Source organism: Bos taurus, chromosome 20 (assembly GCF_002263795.3).
Source record: "Bos taurus isolate L1 Dominette 01449 registration number 42190680 breed Hereford chromosome 20, ARS-UCD2.0, whole genome shotgun sequence".
In the NCBI taxonomy this organism is placed as follows: domain Eukaryota; kingdom Metazoa; phylum Chordata; class Mammalia; order Artiodactyla; family Bovidae; genus Bos; species Bos taurus.
The window spans coordinates 22,996,918-23,018,469 of record NC_037347.1 but is presented as its reverse complement, the minus strand read 5'-3'; the positions used below and the strand labels follow the sequence as shown (position 1 = coordinate 23,018,469).

At 40.3% G+C, this 21,552-nt stretch overlaps 1 protein-coding gene and 1 long non-coding RNA gene across 7 annotated transcripts in view; one reads left to right on the top strand and one right to left on the bottom strand.

Annotated features, from left to right (window-relative positions):
• ANKRD55 (ankyrin repeat domain 55) overlaps positions 1-21,552 on the bottom strand; it is a 110,348-nt gene that overhangs the window by 77,927 nt on the left and 10,869 nt on the right. The window lies entirely within an intron of this gene.
• On the top strand, positions 8,151-20,671 carry LOC112442996 (uncharacterized). The gene is made up of 2 exons (XR_003031238.2): positions 8,151-8,365; positions 20,295-20,671. It is a non-coding gene; the product is annotated as an uncharacterized lncRNA (long non-coding RNA).

Sequence of the window (21,552 nt, the reverse complement as noted above, 5' to 3'; positions counted from 1 at the left end):
TCTTTCTCCTCCTCTTCTTAGCCACTTGGATTATACCTTTTTGCATGTTTGAACCAACTAATAGTATTGCCAAAAGTGACAAGAGAACTGTGGGTCGTGACCCCAGGGAAGCAATGGAAGGGCTGAGAGAGAAGTTTTGTTTATGAGGACACCTCTTGTGAAGTGCTGTGCCGAGGCCCCCTACTTCATATCTCCCACACGTGGTCATGGTTCAGGGAAAATATACATGTATTAGAAAAGTTCTTAAAATTGTGTTTTTCTACTAATGTGGACGTTATGCTAGAGACACTTTATAGTTCTAATGGATCTTTAGCTGGCAGTGGTCCTAAACCTTTGGCTTGGTTTCCTTGTCCCAGTACTTCTGGGAAGTCACTAATGACTTTTTAACCAGCTGACCTGTTCCAGGAGAAGCTTGTCACTAAAAATGATTCGCTTGCGACAACAAACTGCCTTGTGAAGTGAGTAGCTGCTCCCTAATTTAACCACGGCAGATTTGTTACTGAAGGAGCTGCTTTCAAAGCCAACTCACATTTGACTGAAGCCTAGGACTGAGTGGTGACGGATGTGAAAGGCAAGTGCCACTTCTGTGTAAGTGTAAGGACTCTGGATCTGCAACAGTGGGGTTCAATTCCTGGTTTGTACTAACCAGCTGTGTAAATTTGGGCCAGTTACACTCTCTGGGTCTTAGTTTCCTTGTCTTCAAGATGGAGATGATGATGATAATAACCATGTACCTCATAAGGTTGCTGTGAGGAATAAATGAGTTAATATTTAACCCTATATGCTTTTAGAACAGGGCATGCTGCTAAGTCACTTCAGTCGTGTCCAACTCTGTGTGACCCCATAGACGGCAGCCCACCAGGCTCCCCCATCCCTGGGATTCTCCAGGCAAGAACACTGGAGTGGGTTGCCATTTCCTCCTCCAATGCATGAAAGTGAAAAGTGAAAGTGAGGTCGTGACCCCATGGATTGCAGCCTATGAGGCTCCTCTGTCCATGGGATTTTCCGGGCAAGAGTACTGGAGTGGGTTGCCATTGCCTTCTCCAAGAACAGGGCATAGTGTGTTGTAAATGCTGTATATACTCGGCTACTACTACTGTTACTGCTTTTTCTTGAGAGTGTGAATGTTTCAAGAACATTTGGAATCTGGGGGATGTAAAGAAAAAGGTCTTTCTGATGATGGCTAGATGAAGGATGCATAGATTGCATAGAACATTCACTCTCTACTAGAAGCCCTCCCAGGAGCACAGACATTATGTGAGGATCGTTCATAATATCTCTGGACACAAGAAACAGGGCCAACACTTAAGCATAAAGATGGGCCTGGTGTCAGCTTGTACGACTTGGTACCAAAGATGCTGGAGATGTCACTTCAAAAGGAAGGTCATGGTGGTGGCCTGAGATACATGGTGTTTATAACCTGTTTATATCACATGTATAAATGTGATACATAAATATATACTCATCACTGAGTGTAATGAAATCTGAAAGGCACATTCATCACACTGTTATGTACACATAGCTGAGAGAAACAAGGAATGCATTGCCTGATAGAATTCCAAATAATTTACCAGAAGGATTCTAACAACATTGTATTTAATAGAGATAAACTAAAGGTAATATCTTTTAGTCCATAAAATATTTGGTTGAACTAACTGAATGGTGGTTGAACCTGTCTGGTGGTTCAGATGGTAAAGAATCTGCCTGCAATTTGAGAGACCCAGGTTCGATCCCTGGGTCGGGAAGATACCCGGGAGAAGGAAATGGCAACCCGCTTCAGTATTCTTGCCTGGAAAATCCCAAGGATGGAGGAGCCTGGTGGGCTACAGTCCATGGGGTTGCAAAGAGTCTGACACTACTGAGTGACTAACACTTTCACTTTGAGCCTGTAGTGTTTTTTTTGTTGTTGTTGTTAATTTTCGGCTGCCCTGGGTCTTCACTGCCGTGCGAGGGCTTTCTCTAGCTGCAGAGAGCAGGGGCTACTCTCCAGTTGTAGTGCGCAGGCTTCTCATTGCAGTGGATTCTCTTGTTGTACAGCACGGGCTCTAGCCATGCGGGTTTCAGTTAGCTGCTGCCTGGGGGCTCAGCGTCTGCAGCTTGTGGGTTCTAGAGTGCAGGTTCGGTAGTTGTGGCACATGGGCCCAGTTGTCCCAAAGCATGTGATATCTTCCCAGACAAGGGAACAAATCCGTCTTCCCTGTATTCCAAGGGGGATTCTTAAGCAGCAGACTGCAAGGGAAGCCCGAACTTGTAGTTTTTGTTCCTCAACATACCCTGCTGGTGACCTTAACCTTATTATCCTCTATGGACTATCTCCTCTCCTCTTTCAGCCCATGGAGTTAACCAGTTGCTCAGGGCTGGCACATGGGACTGAACTAAGCCAATCAACACCAGCACTATCCTGGCCACAGAGACTGGTTCAGGGATGTGCCCCAATCAGAGCCCATGAAAGCCCGTGGGATATTTTGGGATTGCTGGGAGCAAGTTTTGTTCTACCACCCCTGAAGCCAGGAGTTATGGGGGACATCTCATGGATGGAGGGCCTAAGAATGAAGACAAGAGAAGAGCAGAGCTCTAAGAGAAGAAAATAATTGATACCTGGTGACATTGTTTAAATCCCTGAATCAAGCCATACCTTAAGCCAGCACCATTTTGGGAACATTTACATGAACCAATACATATCTTGTTTTTGCTTAAGTTTTTTGCATAGATTTCATGTATTTGTTTTTCTTTTTAATCACTGAAAGAGTTTAACTGACAAAAGGTTTTTAGTGGTGGCACATTAGAAAAGCACATAGACTTTAGTAGTTGGGCAGTTAACGCTATAGGAATTAACAACGTGACAATCAACTAGTAGGTCTCTGGCTGTAGTAATAATAGTCTAGTAACAGAAGTGTAGGAGCTAATGGGTTTTTTCCTTTTTTTTCACCGTGCTGAGCCTTACTTGTAGCACTCAGAATCTTCGTTGCTGCATGCGGGATCTTTTCTGTGGTATGTGGGACCTAGTTCCTAGACTGGGGTCAAACCCAGCCCCTCTTCACTGGGAGCACAGAGTCTTAACCACTGGACCACCAGGGAAGTCTTGGCTTTTTCTCTTCTTAGCCAACTGGTCATTGTCATGCCGAGGTCTATGGCCCATGGACTAAATGGGTTATAGGCAGGTAGCTGAAGGATATTCAGAGGAGAGTGACCTGAGGATGACTGGACTTTATGTAATAGGATGAACAGCAGAAGGCGATGGCTGTGAGATTCCTTTGTGAGGCCATGTTGGTGGCCTTCATTTATTTGAGGATTTTTTTCAAGTAAAAAAATTGTGGTAAATATTTATAACATAAAGTTTGCATTTTAACCATTTTTAAGTGTAGAGTTCAGCAGGATGATGTATATTACCACTATCCATCTCCACAATTCTTTTAATCTTCCAAAACTCAAATTCTGTATTCATTAGACAAAAACTCTCCACTCTTCCTTCCCCTCCGTCTCCTGGAAACCATTCCATTTTCTGTCTCTATGAATTTGATCAATCTAGATATCTCATTTAAGTGGAATCAACATTGTCTGTCCTTTTGTTACTGGCTTATTTCACTTAACAGAATGTCCTGGAGATTCACTCACATTGTGGCATGTCTCAGAATTTCCTTCTTTTTAAAGGCTGAATAATCTGTTGTGTGTATGTAACACATTCTGTTTATTCATTCATCTATTGGTGGGCACTTGGGTTGTTTCCACCTTTTGGCTATTGTGAGTAATGCTGCTGCAAACATTGGTATACAAATAATTTTTTTAGATTCTGCTTTCAATTCTTTCAAGTATATACTTAGAAGTGAAATTGCAGGATTACATGGTAATTCTATTTTTAATTTTTTTAAGGAAACACCATACTGTTTTCCAATGTGGCTCCTACAGTTTATATTCTTACCAACAGTGCTCAAAGGTTCCAGTTTCCCTCGTCTTTACCAACACTTGTTATTTCCTGTTTTTTGCTTCTTGTGTTGGTTTGTTTTAATAATAGCTAGCCTGATGGGTGTGAAGTAATGTTTTGTGGTTTTGATTTGCATTTCCCTATGATTAGTGATGCGGAGCATCTTTTCTTTTTTTTTTTCATGTTTTTTTGGTGTTTGTATATCTTCTCTGGAGTAATATCTAAGTCCTTTGTCCATTTTTCATTGTTTTTTTTTCTGTTCAGTTGTAGAAATTCTTTTTTATGTTCTTGATATTAACTCCTTATCAGATATATAATTTGTATACATTTTCTCCTATTGTGTGGGTTGCCTTACCACTGTTGACAGTGTCTTAATTAAAGCATTTAACTTTAATGTAGTTCAAATTGTCTGTCTTTCATTGTCTGTGCTTTTGTCATTACATCTGAGAGATTATTGCCAAATTCAATATCATTTTCCCTCTACATTTTCTTCTAAGAGTTTTATAGGTTTAGGTCTCATGTTTAGGTCTTTGATCCATTTTAAGGTATTTGTTGTAGATGGTGTTAAGGGTCTGACTTCATCCTTTTGCACTTGTCTGTCCAGTTGTTTCTGAATTATTTGTTGAAAAGACAATTCTTCCCTCCACTGAATGGTCTTGGCACCCGTGTTGACTCCTGTTGCCTCCTAAGTTGATCGCAGATGTATGAGATTATTTCTAGACTCAGTTCTATTCCACGGATCCGTATGTCTGTCTCCATGCCAGTACTATACTGTTTTGATTGCTGCAGCTTTACAGTATGGTTTGAAATCAGGAGGTGTGAGACCTCCAACTTTGCTTTGCATTTGTAAGTTTTTTTTTTTTTTTTTCTTTTTGGTCATTTGGGGTCCTTTGAAATTCCACATGAATTTTAAGATGGATTTTTATATTTCTACAAAAACATCACCAGGATTTGGTTTGGGACTGCATCAAATCTGTAAATCTCTGGGTAGTATTGACATCTTAACAACATTGTCTTTTAATCCATGAAACACAAGACATGTTTCCATTTATTGGTGTCTAATTTCTTTCAACAGGGTTTTATAGTTTTCAATGGGTAAGTCTTTTGCCTTCCTGACTTTTTTCCTAAGTGTTTTATTCTGCTTGATGCTACTATAAACAGAATTATTTTTCAAAGAGCTTTTAGGCAGAGAAGTTTATGGTTAAACTTTCCTGTGAAATTCCAGCAGTTAGAAATAGCAATGGTGAGAATGACAGAGGGTATTTTAATTGTCAGAGCACTGTAAAAATGTCCTGGGTCACCTCAAGAGGTAGTCGTGAACTTTTGTTGTTAAAGATGTCTATCTTGGCTAGGTGTTCACCAAGGGGGTGTGTTTCAGAAGGAATTCAGACACAGAGAGATGCACAAGGTATGGGGAAGGGAAGATGTGTGAGGCAAAACAGAATGTATTTCAGAATTTCTTCTAGTCCTATGTGTGTGTGCTCAGTCATGTCTAACTCTTATGACCTCACATACTACAGCCCACCAGGCTCCTCTGTCCATGGGATATTTTAGGCAAGTATACTGGAGTGGGTTGCCATTTCCTCTTCCAAGGGATCTTCCCGACCCAGGGATTGAAACTGTGCCTCTTGAATCTCCTGCTTGGCAGGTGGATTCTTTACCACTGGCTCATAAGATAATGTACTAAATTACAAAATGATTAGGAAATAGGAAAGGAACGAACTTCCAAGGAAATTGTGTAGAAACAGTCAATTTAAATTGCAGTCAATGCAAATAATTATGCCTAAACCTGAGATAGTACAAAGAATTTCTGTAGACATGAGGAAGGGTGATTTAGAAATAACAAGTATGACAAGAACAACTGATGGTCCTGATGGAATCTAAAATAGAGGCAAGAAAAATTCTTTTCAGAAGTCACAAAGCCATTTAAGATATGCAGAAGATCTACATAAACAAACGATACATACATTCTTCCTTCTCTTTCCTTCTTTCTTTATCCTCTTGTTATCTACTATCTATTTTTTTGTCTGTTTATCTATCAATCAGCTATTTATCATCTGTTTATCTTTTTTTCCATTTAACTTTAGAGGAGGAGCATGGTTTGAATGGCTTTTGTCTCTCCAACTGTGTGAGAGTTAAACAGATAGACGTATATATAGATGCATAAATAAAAACTCTATAATTCACAGAGGGAAAGAGACTGAAATAGAGAAAATGGAAAACAGACATTAAAGAATAGAAAGAATGAAGTATGTGAACAGATGTGGTTTAGTCGCTAAGTCGTGTTTGACTCTTGTGACCCCATGGACTGTAGCCCACCAAGTTCCTCTGTCCATAGGATTTTCCAGGCAGGAATACTGGAGTAGCTACCATTTCCTTCTCCAGGGGGGTCTTCCTGACCCAGGGATCAAACCCGGGTCTTCTGCGCTGCAGGCAGATTCTTTACCAACTGAGCTACCATGAACAGATGTAGATTATATATTTATAAAAAATTATCTGTATATGTGTATATAAATGAAAAATATAAGACAAGAAGACTATGCATCAAAAATAGAGATAATTTCTTACATATTATTCAGTACTTTCTATATTTTACCAATTCTCCACAATGAATTTATATATTTTGTTGTTGTTTAGTCGTTAAGTCATGTCTGATTCTTTTGAGATCCCATGGACTGTAGCCCTCCAGTCTCCTCTGTCTGTGGGATTTTTCAGGCAAGAATACTGGATTGGGTTGCCATTTCCTTCTCCAGTGGGTCTTCCTGAGCCAGGGATTGAACCCAGATCTCTTGAATTGGCAGGTATTGGCAGGTTGATTCTTAACCCCCAAGCCACCTGGGAAGCCCTTAGATATTTTTAATAATCATCAAAATAAACCAAATTTTAAATGATGAGAGAGAAGAGAGTCTTACTAGCTTTATATTAATATTTATATTAATTAGATTATAAATATATTATATTTATATTAGTGTGTTACTACTAGAAGGGTAGACATGGCCTGAGTGACCGACTGAGTGAGAAAACAAGTCCTTGATATTTGACAAAGTGCTGAGAAAGGAAAGACATACACGTATTTTAAAAATTCCAACCTTTATAAATACCCTAGCAAATTTTTTAAAAAATAGGAAAATATTTTAAATTTTATTAATTTTTACTTAAAATTAAAAGGGTAGATTTTAAAAAAAAGTCATCTGTTTCCCTCATTTTTCATGGTTAAAAACCTTGTAACAGTTTTTTGCATGTGTCATACATTATCTACCGAATTTCAAGGGCCCAGCTTTTTAATAATAGGATTGTAGACATATGACAGTCTGCTAGAAATGTTTTGGATTAGGGGGAAAAAACAAAAAGTCAAAGCTTCTCAGATTTTACACAAATGTGGGTTCTTTCACATAAAGGCTCTGTTCCTGGTTTCTTGTGGACTTCCTTGGAAAAGTCCTTGATGGCATCAGTTACTGAACCTACTTTGTTGGAATTACCCCAAGGTCAGCTTGGCATTTGTTCTGCTTAAATTGAGACTGTTTTGTGGAACAAGGTCAATGTAAAGACAGATCAGGTACTGCAGTTTCAAATGTCCAGACCAGAGGGCGTTGGGAGGATTTCTTGGGTTCATTCTATTCTGAAGATCCCTGGATGGCTAAACCAAGCCTAGAGTCACCAGTGAAGTCAGGCTTCATTTTAGGCAACTATAGAGGCTTCCACAGTTATTTCTTAGATTGTTTTTTTAGAGTGGAATTGATTGCATCTGAAGAACTGAGAGTTATTAATTCATCCATTTACTTAACATCTACCCTAGGTTAGTGAAATTGCAGGTACACAGATTGGAGAGTCACTGCTCCTAAGGAAGCAGGAGGAAGACATGCTCCAGTGCGAAAAGGAGTGTGTCGTTTATTATTGAGATACACCAGGCATATTATGGCAGGACTGAGGAAAAATGATTTGAATGAATAGTTTCCTGGGCCTTCTCATAATCCAGACCCATCTATCCTCCTGGAGGATTGTCCTAGGTGCTTTGGGGACAGTTGAGACATTGTCTTTGGGGGGCTACCTGGAGTGATCTGTCCATAAAGTGGTGAGGCCTTTCCACTTTCAGGGAAGATGTCAGGCCTTCATCACACCCCAATGGCTCCATGTAACAATATTGCCACCCACTGGTGATAAGAGTCTCTCTGGGCCTTGACCTGGGCTCTGAGCCAGGATGGTGCCAGTTCTGCTGGATAGAATTAAAAGCCAGCTGGGAATACTCTGGCCATGCAGGAACAAGTTTAAGGTCACTGATACAGTTGCTGGCATTGAACTCAAATGAGTTTCATGTGACTCATCTTATACCTCATGTGACACACAGCATACAGATATGGAAGTGATATAGAAAAATAGTAAGAACCCAGCCTCCAGATTTTGAATCCTAGCACTGCCAGTTTCCTGCTAGCTGTATGATCTTGGGTGAGTTACTTAACTTCTTTTATTCCCGTTCTTCATTTGTCAAATGGGTAAAAACAATATTTACTTCACAGGGTTGTTTTGGGGAGCTAAATGGGTTCATCCACATAAAGAACAATGCCTGGCACAAAGTATTCAAATTATGTCGATAATCATGTGCTATCACTATTACTACTTTAAAAAGTATGTGTTTACTCATTTGACTGTGGTGGGTCTTTGCTGCTGTGCAGGCTTTCTCTGGCTGCAGGGAGCAGGGGCTTTCTCTAGCTGGGGTGCGCGTGTTTCCCCTTGTGGTGGCTTCTCTCGCTGCAGAGCACAGGGTCTAGGGTGTGTGGGCTCAGTAGTTGTGGCACATAGGCTTAGTTGCCCTACAGCACATGGGACCTTCCCAGACCAGGGATCAAACTCATGTCTCCTGCATTAGCAGGCGAATTCTTAATCACTGAGCCACCAAGGAAGCCCTCACTATTGCTACTTTGATAGGGATAGGAACCTCTGTCTTCTTTCCCCATAATGAGTCTTGCTCAACAGACTGTAGAGATTTTGTCAGCTGAAACACTTTGCTATTTTGCCTGTTTTCTCCTTTAATCCCTCAGGGTGTATTGGCTGAGGTTTTAAGAGTGTTTTATAAAGTGCCAGTCATATGGGAGTATAAAAAAAGAGTTTCTTTCTAACATTTTAAAGAGAAAAATAGCTCCAAGCTTTCTGCATGTACCAGCTGAGAAAAGATATTCAAAGCAACCTTCTTGCTGTGGGAGTGGAAAAGAAGGGATTTCATTCTGTGGGAAGGAAGTCTTGCAACAATATTATCTCAAGGGTAAATATCTGGCCACAATCAGACCTTTCTTCATAACCAAACTTGTGATGCAACACATGTTGTGAATCTCAAAATCACTGTGTTTCTCTGGGTGATTCCTCTGACCTGCGAATTCCATTCCACAGTTAGCATCTCTATTGGACATGGGGTGGGCAGTAGTGCTGGGAAATGGAATTTGCTGTTCTAAGAAGCATGTCTGTGTTGAACTTCAGTAATGATGAATATCTAGAAAGCATTTTCATAAAAGGAACTTCGTTTTAATAATGTGCTCAATTAGTCCAATCGTGTCCGACTCTTTGCAACCCCATGGACTGTAGCCTACCAAGCCGCTCTGCCCATGGGGTTCTCCAGGCAAAATATGCAGTGGGTTGCCATTTCCTTCTCCAGGGGAGTCTTCCCAACCTAAGGATTGAACCTGGGTCTCTTATGTCTCTTGCATTGGCAGGTGAGATCTTTACCACTAGCACCACTTGGGAAGACCCATTTTAATAATACTAGTTCTTAAAAAGACCTCAACTTTTAACACATAGGACCTTTAGTGTATGTACAATGAATGAATTGATTGATTGGTATAGTTTTCATGTTCAATGGGCTTTCTCACCCATTAGAGCCTTGTGTAAATCTCACTGATGTCAACAATGTTGTGTCAAGAAGTTCTTTGTAAGTAGGCAAGTATAAGTCTTAAATGACTTTTATGAAGGATTGTGTTAGCCTAGCTGGTTTTTGGAAACTGAATAATCCACATGTTACTTTGACCACTGTACTTTCAGTCTTCCTCATTTTCGCCTGGATCAAATGTATGACACCACTCACCTCTCTTACTTTCAAGAAATGGGAGATGTTCATGTCAGGAATTTGCCATTTTAACCTGGGACTTTGAAAGGTGAGGAATAGGTGAAGAAGCAGAGTTTGTTCAGTTTGGGGAAGAGAAGACTCAGTTGGACAAGAGAGCTGTTTTCAAACATCGGAAAAGCTAGAGGAGAGTTTAGATTTGTGTTCTGCAGATCCAGTGAAAGTTGATCCAGTCACTGAGTTGTGTCTGACTCTTTGTGACCTCATGGACTGTAGCCTGCCAGGTTCCTCTGTCCATGAACTTCTCCAGTCAAGAATACTGGTGGATAGCCATTCCCTTCTCCATAGGATCTTCTTGACCCAGGGTCTCTGGCATTGCAGGTGGATTCTTTAACAGCTGAGCCACCATGGAAGCCCAGAGGGCAGAGCTAGTTATGGTGGATAGAAATTGGCAAAATCAAGACTTTTAATGACTAGAGCTGTTCATAATTGGAAAGGATTATCTTGTGCTGTATGTGTTCTTTCTCACTACCCATGTCTAAGGAGGTTCTTATCAAGCATATCTTGGGATGCACTTGAGGAGATGTCTGTATTGACTAGAAGGTTGAGCTCTAAGGTTCCCTCTGTGATTGAGATTCTATGTGTCTTTCTCACATCTGTGTAGAACCAAATAATGAATCACTTACTCTTGACGGACAGTGACAATTAGGCTGAAAAGGATTTGGAGAAGTGGGTCTTCCTTGGGTTCTTTAAAATGCATCCTCCTATTAGCCCTCCACTGTGGTCACTTGTAAAACTGCCCCAAGAGCCTTGATAGCCTGAAAATATTTTAAGAAAACAAATGCAGTTTGGGTGATTGGTCCAGGTTTAGAGATTGAATCAATCTCTCTGCAGTCCTTGAGATTCCATGGCTCCTGAAGCCCTGATACAATTCCCTTCTGTCATCTGGGCTCCTGTGGCTGTCTTCATTGTCTGGACTCTGCTTTCTCCCTCCTCACAATAATCTCATGGATTCCTTAATGTAGTTGAAATGGAATCAAGAATCACTCACTATATTGGGCTTGTCGCTTTATAAAAGGCACAGAATAAAACCCAAACTGGTGAATAATCACCCTTCATGTGACCTCACTAGAATATTGTCAGTATGGCTTTCCTCTTATGGCAGAAAAAATTATCTTGAACGTTAGATAGTAGAAGTAGATAGAAAGTGCTGGATACACTGAGTCTGTGTTTATGGGTTAGTCACTCAGTTGTGCCTGACGCTTTGTGACTCCATGAACTCTAGCCTGCCAGGCTCCTCTGTTGGAATTCTCCAGGCAAGTATACTGCAGTGGGTTGCCATACCCTTCTCCAATATTGTATATATTGATAAATTGATTTAATTATCATATTATTTTCCAATCGACAAATTGAAGAGAAGTAGATATAGGAAATGAAGTCTCATCCTTCCCAATCCTTAGAAATAGAATTAGGAAAAGAGTCTTCTGCTCCTTTAAATAATTGTATAAAGCATATCACTAGCATTTCAGGTAGAGTTGAACTAAATAAGTAGCTTTCTTCAGCTCTCATATATTATGGGCATATGATTACCTAAGGCTGATTCAAACTGTGCCATCTAGCTGTGAGTATATAATATTGTGAAGTCTAAAAAAAGTGACACCACAGCAAAGGAAACCATAAACAAAACAAAAACACAACCTATGGAAAGGGAGAAAATGTTTGCAAATGATGCAACTGGCAACTGCATTTCCAAAATAAACAAACAGTTCATACAACTCAACAACAACAAAATAAAGAATCAAAAAGGGACCAGATCAAGAGTAATGACTGGCTTGTCAGGTCCCATATCAGACTGGAGGCAGGCCTAACAGCTGAAGAAGGGTTGATAACTTTTTAAGCTGCTGTGTGGTGGCTTGTGTGTATTTCTGGGGAATGATTAATATAATCTCTATTGACCTGAGGATATAGAGATATATTAAGATTGTAACACCCAGTGACTAATAGTCCTTAGCATAGTGCCAGAGTTACATTTTACAAAGAAAATAGAGATCATGCTGATTTTTCATTTGATGTTTTCTCTTTTTTAAACATTTAATGTGTGCTCAGTTGCTCGCTCAGACGTGTCTGACTATTTGTGGCCCCATGGACCATAGTCCACCAGACTTCTCTGCCCATGGAATTTTCCAGGCAAGAATGCTGGAGTGGGGTGCCATTTCCCATTTTAGGGGATTGTCCTGACCTAGGGATTGAACCTGTGTCTCTTGTGTTAACTGTGTTGGCTGGACCACTAGTGCTACCTAGGAAGCCCAAACATTTAATTATTGGATCGTAAATATTTTCCCATGCTAAGGTACAATTTGAAAATGTTATTTGTAAAATGTGGCATAAAATTCCATTGATTGGACTTAACGCTATTGATTTAATCATTCTCTTAATATTAAACATTTAAATCCTTTCACTTTTGGAGGGAATTATTAATTCTGTGGCTATTCCAAATAATACTATTACATTCTTGCACATATGTCTTTCTGTGAATCTTTGATTATTTTCTTTGGACACATTTCTAGAAGTGAACTTATGAAGCAATGAATTTTTGACTCTTTGTCAAATTGCCCTCCTGAAAGGTTGGCCCAACTCACCCTCCCCAAGCAGGGCCTGACAGCAAACATTTCACTTCATTCTTTTTTTACTATTTATTTTTTTAAGTGCACGGGCCTTCATTTCTGTATGTGTGCTTTAGCTGTGGAGAATCCGGGCCACTCTCTCGTTGTGGTATGCAGGCTTTTCATCACCGGAGCTTCTTTTTTGCAGGGCACAGACTCTAGGGCGTGGGCTTCAGTGGTTGCTGCAAGCGGGCTCAGTAGTTTAAGCACTCGAGCTTAGTGGCCCAGCAATATGTGGGATCTTCCTGGACCAGCAGGGATTGAAACAGCATCCTCTGCATTGCAAGATTCTTAATCTCTGGACCACCAGGGAAGCCCTCGCCTCATTCTTGACACTGCATTATTTTATTTTCTTTTTTTTCAATGCTGGTCTGAAAGAAGGAAACGAGTACATAATTTCCAAAGGTCATTTCTTCTACTGTTCCTGAGAGAGAAGTTTTTCATATATTTATGGCCATTGCATGAATTACTCATAGGTGTCCTTTATATATTATTTTAAGGCATTTGTCTTTATCTGATTGATTTGAAAGAGCTCTGTTTTCAGTAAGGATATTAACTCTTCATCTGTTATCTAGGCTGCAGTTACTTTTCCCTGTTTGCCACTTAAGTCCTCAGTTTGTTTTGTTGGATTTTGAAAAATACATTGTCAAAACCTATGGATATCGCATTGATGATTCATTGTTTTTATGATTAGAAAGGTCATAACCCACGGAACCTTGTACTGAAGTGTTAACATTCAGTCGTGTCTGACTCTTTGCGACCCCATGGATTATACAGTCCATGGAATTTTCTAGGCCAGAATATTGGAATAGGTAGCCTTTCCCTTCTCCAGGGGATCTCCCCAACCCAGGGATCAAGCCCAGGTATCCCACATTGCAGGCAGATTCTTTATCAGCTGAGCCACAAGGGAAGCCCCAGAAAACTGGAGAGGATAACATATCCCTTCTCCAGCAGATCTTCCTGACCCAGGAATCAAACCGGGCTCTCCTGCATTGCAGGCGGATTCTATACCAACTGAGCTATCAGGGAAACCCTCTGTTAACATTTAAGTATAATTGATATGAAACCTTTTTTTTAATCCTCAAGTGTTTTATATTTTTTTAAGTTTAAAAAAATTTATTTATTTTTACATATGGAACTTTTAAACTTTATTTTTGTGTGCCATAATTACCTTTTCCCCCAATATCAGATAATTCTCCTTTTCCTCAGTTGTTTGTAAGGGCAACCTTACATCTAGTTAACACATAGTTAACACCTTGGAGGAGGTGCCTCCTACAGCCCACTCATTGGAACTGAAGCCTGGAATGCAGGGATCCAAGAACCATTTCTCTGCAGTGGTACACGCATGAATGTGGAAAAGTGGCCAAAGTGCACCTCACTCCCATTCCATACAGTCTTGTCGTCTGCCCATAGTCAAGGTTCTTAGCTTGTTTAGTGTTTCCTGTACGGTTTTGAGTTCTAGAATTTTTGCTAGCCTATTTGAAGGAATTAAACTCAGAACAATCCTAAAGTTAGCAAAAACATTGATACAATCACTTCCATGGCACAACAACGTCCCCAGCAACTGTGAAAGCATCCACTGTTATTTGCCTGTCCCCAAGGGGCCTCTGTCATTGTCTGAAGAGCAATCATAATGATGGTCAATGATTATACCATGCTTATTATTACCACGCTCTGTACTAAGCCTTTTGTAGAAATCGACTCATTTAATGCTTTGTGACCCAGCTGCATGGGTCACCTGCAATGCGAGAGACCTGGGTTTGATCCCTGGGTTGGGAAGATCCCCTGGAGAAGGGAAAGGCTACCCACTCCAGTATTCTGGCCTAGAGAATTCCATGGACTGTATAGTCCATGGGGTAGCAAAGAGTCAGACACAACTGAGAGATTTTCACTTTCACGTATGAGAATGATTCCCATTTTATGGATGAGGAAACTGAGGCACCAAGCAGGAAAGTAACTTCCCCAAAGTCACACAGGTAGTAGTGAGCAGTGAAGCTCAGATAAGCCTGCAGGCTGTCAGGCCTGAGACTGGACCCTCTGACCAATGTGCACTATTGTCTGTCACTGCCTGTTGGCTCAGGAGGCAAACCTTCACGTGTTTCAGTGAACTCATGATCTTCCCTGGCGCTGGACAATATTCCACATGCCATTCTCTCTTACTCACAGCAGCCTATACCAAACTGTTCACAAGCTGTGTAGCTCAGCAATCTCCTTGACAGGCATTATTGTGCTGGAGTTTATACTTAAATAAAATCTACACATTAACTGAAAATCGGTAATGCATCTACAAAGAGCTGCTTCTACACCCAAGAGAGAGAGAATTGACATTAGTGATAATAGCATAAAGATTCTAAAATGGGGATTAGCGAATTCTTTTAAAACATTAAGATAAATGTCATATGACCAAGGAACAAATAACATACTGAAACTCAGAAAGACAGTGAAATTTTTCTAATTTATTTTCTAAGGCTAATATACACTGCTCAAGACACATGCATACAGGCACCTATGTGGACCCAATTTGTAAATTCTGAATTCTAGGGTTTAAATTAAATTCTGTCAGATTAGATTCAGTTGGATGTTGAAAGAATAATACACCATGACTGGACAGAGTTTATTCTAGAATATAGATGTTTTAAGTTTTCCAGTGCCTATTAATAAGTTATATCACATCAGTATAACAAAGGGGAAATACAGGATTACATAAATAAAGAATAGAAAGGCATTTAATAAAATTTGATATCTTCTTTAAAACTGCTTAATAACTAGGAATAAAAGATTTCATTCTCAATATGATTACATCTATTTCTAACCAATTACAAACATCACCCCTAATAGTGAAACAATAGAGAAAGAAAGAAGACAAGCTTTATCTAATGCAGTAATGTTGTTGTTCAGTTTCTCAGTTGTGTCTGATTCTTTTGTGACCCCATGAACAATAGGTTGCCAAGCTCTGTCCATGAGACTTCTCAGGCAAAAATATTGGAGTGGGTTGCTATTTCCTTCTCCAGGGATCAAACTCACATCTCCTGCATTGGCAGGTGGATTCTTTACCACTAGCCACCTGGAAAACTCAGTAATATATGAAACAAAAAGAAATGAGATGACAGTCATAAAGAAAGAAGACAATTATCAGAATTTAATCAAGGCTAACTTTTAAAGATGACTCATGTTCTGTGCACTGTCCTAATAGCTTCCTTTGAATTAAGTTATTATTTGTTTCAACAACTTTATGATGTAGGTAGTATCTTTACCCCTGTTAACAGATGAGAGTACTGAAGCAGAGAGAAATTTAATAATTTCCCCAAAGTTGTACCACTATTAAATGTCAGAGCAGGATTTGAAACCAGTCAATCTGGTTTCATCATGTTTAGAATTAATGTTAGCCAGATTTTAAAATAAATATGAAACTAAATAGTTCTCCTCTATTAAATATGAGGAAACTAACTCCTTTCATTGAAAATAACTCATTAAAATGAAAATATAAAATGCCCATTAATAAATATTCAGAATCTAAATAAGGAAAACTACAGAACTAAGAAAAGAGTTGGATTCATGAAGATACATGCCATGCTTCCAGACAGGTGATCTAAATAGCATAACCAATTTTAATTTTTACACAGATCCATTTTTAAGTTTAATGTCATTTCAATAAAAGTTCCAACAGTTCTTTGTGGGGGGCAGGTGCAGAAAAATGATATTAACTTTCATTTGTGAAAACAAATGGATAACGTTGTATTTTAAAGAAGGGAAAAAACAGTATACTTAAGTATTTGCTCACCTTACAGAATCTCTCTGTCAGGATGCATAAGAAACTGCTTACAATGTTTTGCTTCCAGTAGGGCATCTGGATGGCTGGAGGGGTTGGTGTGAGGGGAGATTTTTCGCTATATATTGTTTTATACCTTGAAATCATGTGAATGTATTATTATACCAAAAGAAGAAACAAGCAAAAAGAGGAATCACCCTCATCAAATTGTAAAAAACCAACAAAATTTTTTGAAAAAAGTATTGAGGGAGGATTCTTATTATCAAATAAAGAAATGTTATGAAACTGTAATAGTTTAAAAAGTAAGATTATGCTTTAAGACTAGATCAGTCCCTAGAACAACATAGAAGTCTAGAAACCTGCCTGTCACCAGCATGGAAAGTAGAAGCTCACACATAGACTGGCTTGTAAGCAATGGAATGAGTTATGTCTAAAAGGCAAGTCTTAGATTGAGAAGATAGAATCCCATAAAAAGAGGAAAGGGAAAGTAGAACTACTCCAAGACCTGTGAGCTTTCCTGGTGAATTATTTTCCCTCTGATGTGGTTTTCCTGCTAGGCAAATTCTGCCTTTTCCAATTTCCAAGTAAAAAGGGGTGCTATCAAACATAGACTCTTAGACCACTGGAATAGAATAGAAAGCCCAGAAATAAACCCACTCACTTTCAGTCAGTTAATCCATGACAAAGGAGGAAAGAAAATACATTGGAGAAAAGACAGTCTTCAATAAGTGGTGCTGGGAAAACTGGACGGATACATGTAAAATAGTGAAATTGGAACTTTCTGTAACACCATATACAACAAACAAACAAACAAACAAAGAACCCTCAAAGTGAATTAAAGATCTGAATGTAAGACCGGATACTATAAAATTTCTAGCAGAAAATATAGGCAGAACACTCTTTGCATAAATCGCAGCAATAATTTTTTGGGTCTGTCTCCTAAAGTAAAGGAAATAAGAGCAAAAATTAAACAAATGGGACCTAATTAAACTTAAAAGCTTTTGCACAGCAAAGGAAACCATCAACAAAGTGAAGGCAACCTACTGAATGGGAGAAAATATTTGAAAATGACATGACTGAGGAGGGATTTGTATCCAACATATATAAACATATATAACATTTCATACAATTCAATGTCAAAAAAAAAAAACCGAAAACCTGGTTAAAAAATGGGCTGAAGAACTGAGTAGACATTTTTCCAAAGAAGAAATGCAGATGGCCAACAAGTACATGAAAAGATGCATGAAGGTACATGAAGGTTTCTGTAATTCTGGGCCAGGATTAAAGGAAGTCTGCCATGCCAGGACGGTTTTTCAGAGCCACTTTGGCCTGTACTGGCCCATCTCTGGTCCTCACCATCCCATTTTGCTTCTTCAACCAATGTTGTCAGGGCCACTTCAGTTAGTACTAATGCATTCTCTTATCCTAAATAGGAATGTAGGGCCCAATTACCAACATGCTATTGGAATTAGGAACATAGTCAGTGCACAATAAGGAGGAAAGAAAAAGGAATGATAATAAAGAAGATAATCACCATTCTCTCCAGCCCAAAAAGTGTAAGAGAAACTATCTTCCAGGAATCTCAGTATGCAATGAAAAACAAAAGGAAGGCCAACTAAGAAGAACCAAAGTGTGTGCATATTCAAGCAGTGCCAGTAACAGGAGCAGCAGTGTTAGTTCCCCAGACAGAATAATTGGTCCAGAAAGCAGCTTGAGTGAGTGAGTACAGTCACTTCAGTCGTGTCCAACTCTGTGCGACCGCAGAGATGGAAGCCCACCAGGCTCCCCCGTCCTTGGGATTCTCCAGGCAAGAACACTGGAGTGGGTTGCCATTTCCTTCTCCAATGTATGAAAGTGAAAAGTGAAAGGGAAGTCGCTCAGTCATGTCCAGCTTAAACCAGATCATTGTTGAGCCAAGCATGAGTACCCCTCAGTCCTTATATGAGATGGATGCACTATGCCAAGATCATTACTCCCACATCAACCAGATGTTAAGGGAGGCACACTTCAAGAGCCTATCGGAGTGAGGACAATTGCCAACATGATGAACTAGGAGCCCCTTATTCCAGCCTAAAATTTGTTTATAAAAGCAATCACACACATACACACACAAAAGAAAAGATATTCAGTATCATTAATCATCAGAGAAATCCAAACTAGAACCACAATGAGGTATCACTTCACACCCATCACAATGGCCATCATCAAAAAGCACACAAGTAACAAATGTTGTCAGGGATGTAGAGAAAAGGGAACCCTCCTACACTGTTGGTGGGAATGTAAATTGGTGCAGCCACTGTGGAAAACAATATGGAAGTTTCTCAAAAAACTAAAAACAGAGCCATACGATCCAGGAATCCCACTCCTGAGTTTATATTCAAATATAACAAAAACACTAATTCAAAAAGATACATGTACTGAAATAGTCATAGCAGCATTATTTATGATTTCGAAGACCTGAAAGCAATCTAAGTGTCCATCAACAAATGAATGGATAAAAAGATGTGGTGTATACATTCAATGGAATACTACTCAGCCACAAAAAGGAATGAAATTTTGCCACTTGTGGCAACATGGATGGACTTGGAGGGCATTAGGCTAAATGAAATAAGTCAGACAGAGAAAGACAAATCGTGTACGATATCATTTACGCGTGGGATCTAAAAGACACAACAAACTAGTGAGTATAATGAAAAAGCAGCAGACTCGTAGATACAGAGAGCAAACCAGTGGTTACCAGTGTGAGGGAGGAGAAATAGGGGAGTCGGAGGTACAAACTATTACATATATGATAGGCTCAAGGATGGAGAAGGCAATGGCACCCCACTCCAGTACTCTTGCCTGGAAAATCCCATGGACGGAGGAGCCTGGTGGGCTGCAGTCCATCGGGTCGCTGAGTCAGACACGACTGAGCGACTTCACTTTCACTTTTCATTTTAATGCATTGGAGAAGGAAATGGCAACCCACTCCAGTGTTCTTGCCTGGAGAATCCCAGGGACGGGGGAGCCTGGTGGGCTGCCGTCTATGGGGTCGCACAGGGTCAGACACGACTGAAGCAACTTAGCAGCAGCAGCAGCAGCAGGCTCAAGGATGTACTATACAACATGGGGAATATTGCCAATATTTTGTAATAATGGTGTGTTAGTTTTTCAGTCACGTCCGACTCTTTGTGACTCCGTGAACTATAGCACGTAAGGCTCCTCTGTTCACGGAATTCTCCAGGCAAGAATATTGGAGTGGGTAGCCATTCCCTTCTCCAGCACATCTTCTTGACTCAGGGTTTGAACACAGGTCTCCTGCATTGCAGGCACATTCTTTACTGTCTGAGCCACCATGGAAATTAACCTTTAAAATTGTATAAAAATTAAAAAATAATTTTTAGAAAGGAGTACTAGGCTATGACTTCATTATAGAGGGGAAGATAACTTGACTGATGGATGGTCTCTTGAACAGGGAAGACCAGTTGTCCATGTGACCTTAGGGAGATCATTTGTAAGAATCACTAGCATTCACTAAATGATTACTCTGGACCAGGCATGGCTCCAAGTGCTTTGTATGTACTATGCCATTAAATCTGTATAACCATGCTCTGAAGATTGTTATAACCATCTTTATAACAACCCTATAACCACTTCTAGCAGTTGCTGAGTGATTACTATGGGCCAGCAGTGGTTGCAGGAGCCTTGCATGTACTCATTAATCCCATCTCTATAAACAGTCCTTTGTGGTAGCACTATCTTAATCTACAAGTAGGAAAGTGAGATATAGAGATGTTAAAGCCGCTAGGTCATGCGGTAAGCAGCAGCAGCAGCCGTGCCCATTACCAATTTACAGAAGGATAGAATTTGGGTAATAAAGTCTAACTGTTTTTATTTTTCCTTTGTGCTTAGTCTGTTTTCACTTGATCACAGTGGGCCTTGCACAGAGGCCTCATACTGGTACTTGGCACTTCAGAGTTCTTCCTCCCGCCCCTGAGCACAACATCTCAATTCAAGATGGCAGCAGTGGGCCCTGTGCAGAGAGACACTCCCGGCACTGTGATCTGGAGCCTGAGCCACGCAGCTGTGTGGCTCCCCTGTGAGAGCTCTGCCCGCTGCCCGATGCTGAGATCCCTATAAAGCAGCCCTGCCTATGGCCTGTGGGGAGAACATGTCCTCCAGAGCAGGGGTCCCCAACCTCTGGAATCTAATGCCTGATGATTCGACGTGGAGCTGATTAATGATAATAGAAATAAAGTGCACAATAAATGTAATGCCCTTGAATCATCCCCAAACTGTCCCCTGTCTTCTGTGGGTGGAAAAACTGTCTTCTGTGACATTGGTCCCTGGCGCCAAAAATGTTGGGACTGCTGCTCTAGAGCCTGAGCTTGCACCTCTCCATTCTTTGATCAAAAAATAAAATTCTCCTTTACTTCTGAACTAAAGTTAGTCCCATTCTGTTGGCTCCAATGGCACTGGTCAGAAGGACCCTTGCTGGAGCCTGACAGGAAAGGGTCGGTAACAAGAGTGGCAACACTGGGATTTGAACTGTTTGGTTTGACCCCAGTGGCCATTACAGTTCACTCTACTGCACCATAGCTAATCCTTCTGTTTCTGTTTTCACATAGAATTATACGTTCATTGAGTTTCTTTCAGTTCTACAAGTGACTGCTATTCTAAGACAAAACACTTCCAGGATCCTTTCTTCAACTGGTTTTGGCAGTGACCGCCTGAAAGTAGACACGTCTAAGCCCACCTCTAGGCCTCTCCATAGTGGTCATGCTGAGTCAGCCGACTTGCTGCCAAAACTCTAGGACATCATTTTTGAATAGCACTTCCCTGGTGGCTCAGACGGTAAAGCGTCTGCCTGCAATGCGGGAGACCCCGGTTTGATTCCTGGGTCGGGAAGATCCCCTGGAGGAGGAAATGGCAATCCACTGCAGCACTCTTGCCTGGAAAATCCCATGGATGGAGGAGCCTGATAGGCTACAGTCCATGGGGTCGAAAAGAGTTGGACACGATTGACTGACTTCACTTTCACTTTCAAGTATGAATTTCAGATATACATCTCACGGTTCTTAAAAAAATAAGGCTCTCTGTTCCCCAAAGTTGTTTGGGGAGTTGTTTTTTTAAGAACAAACACCAGATTGTGTTCTGATTTACTGTTGTG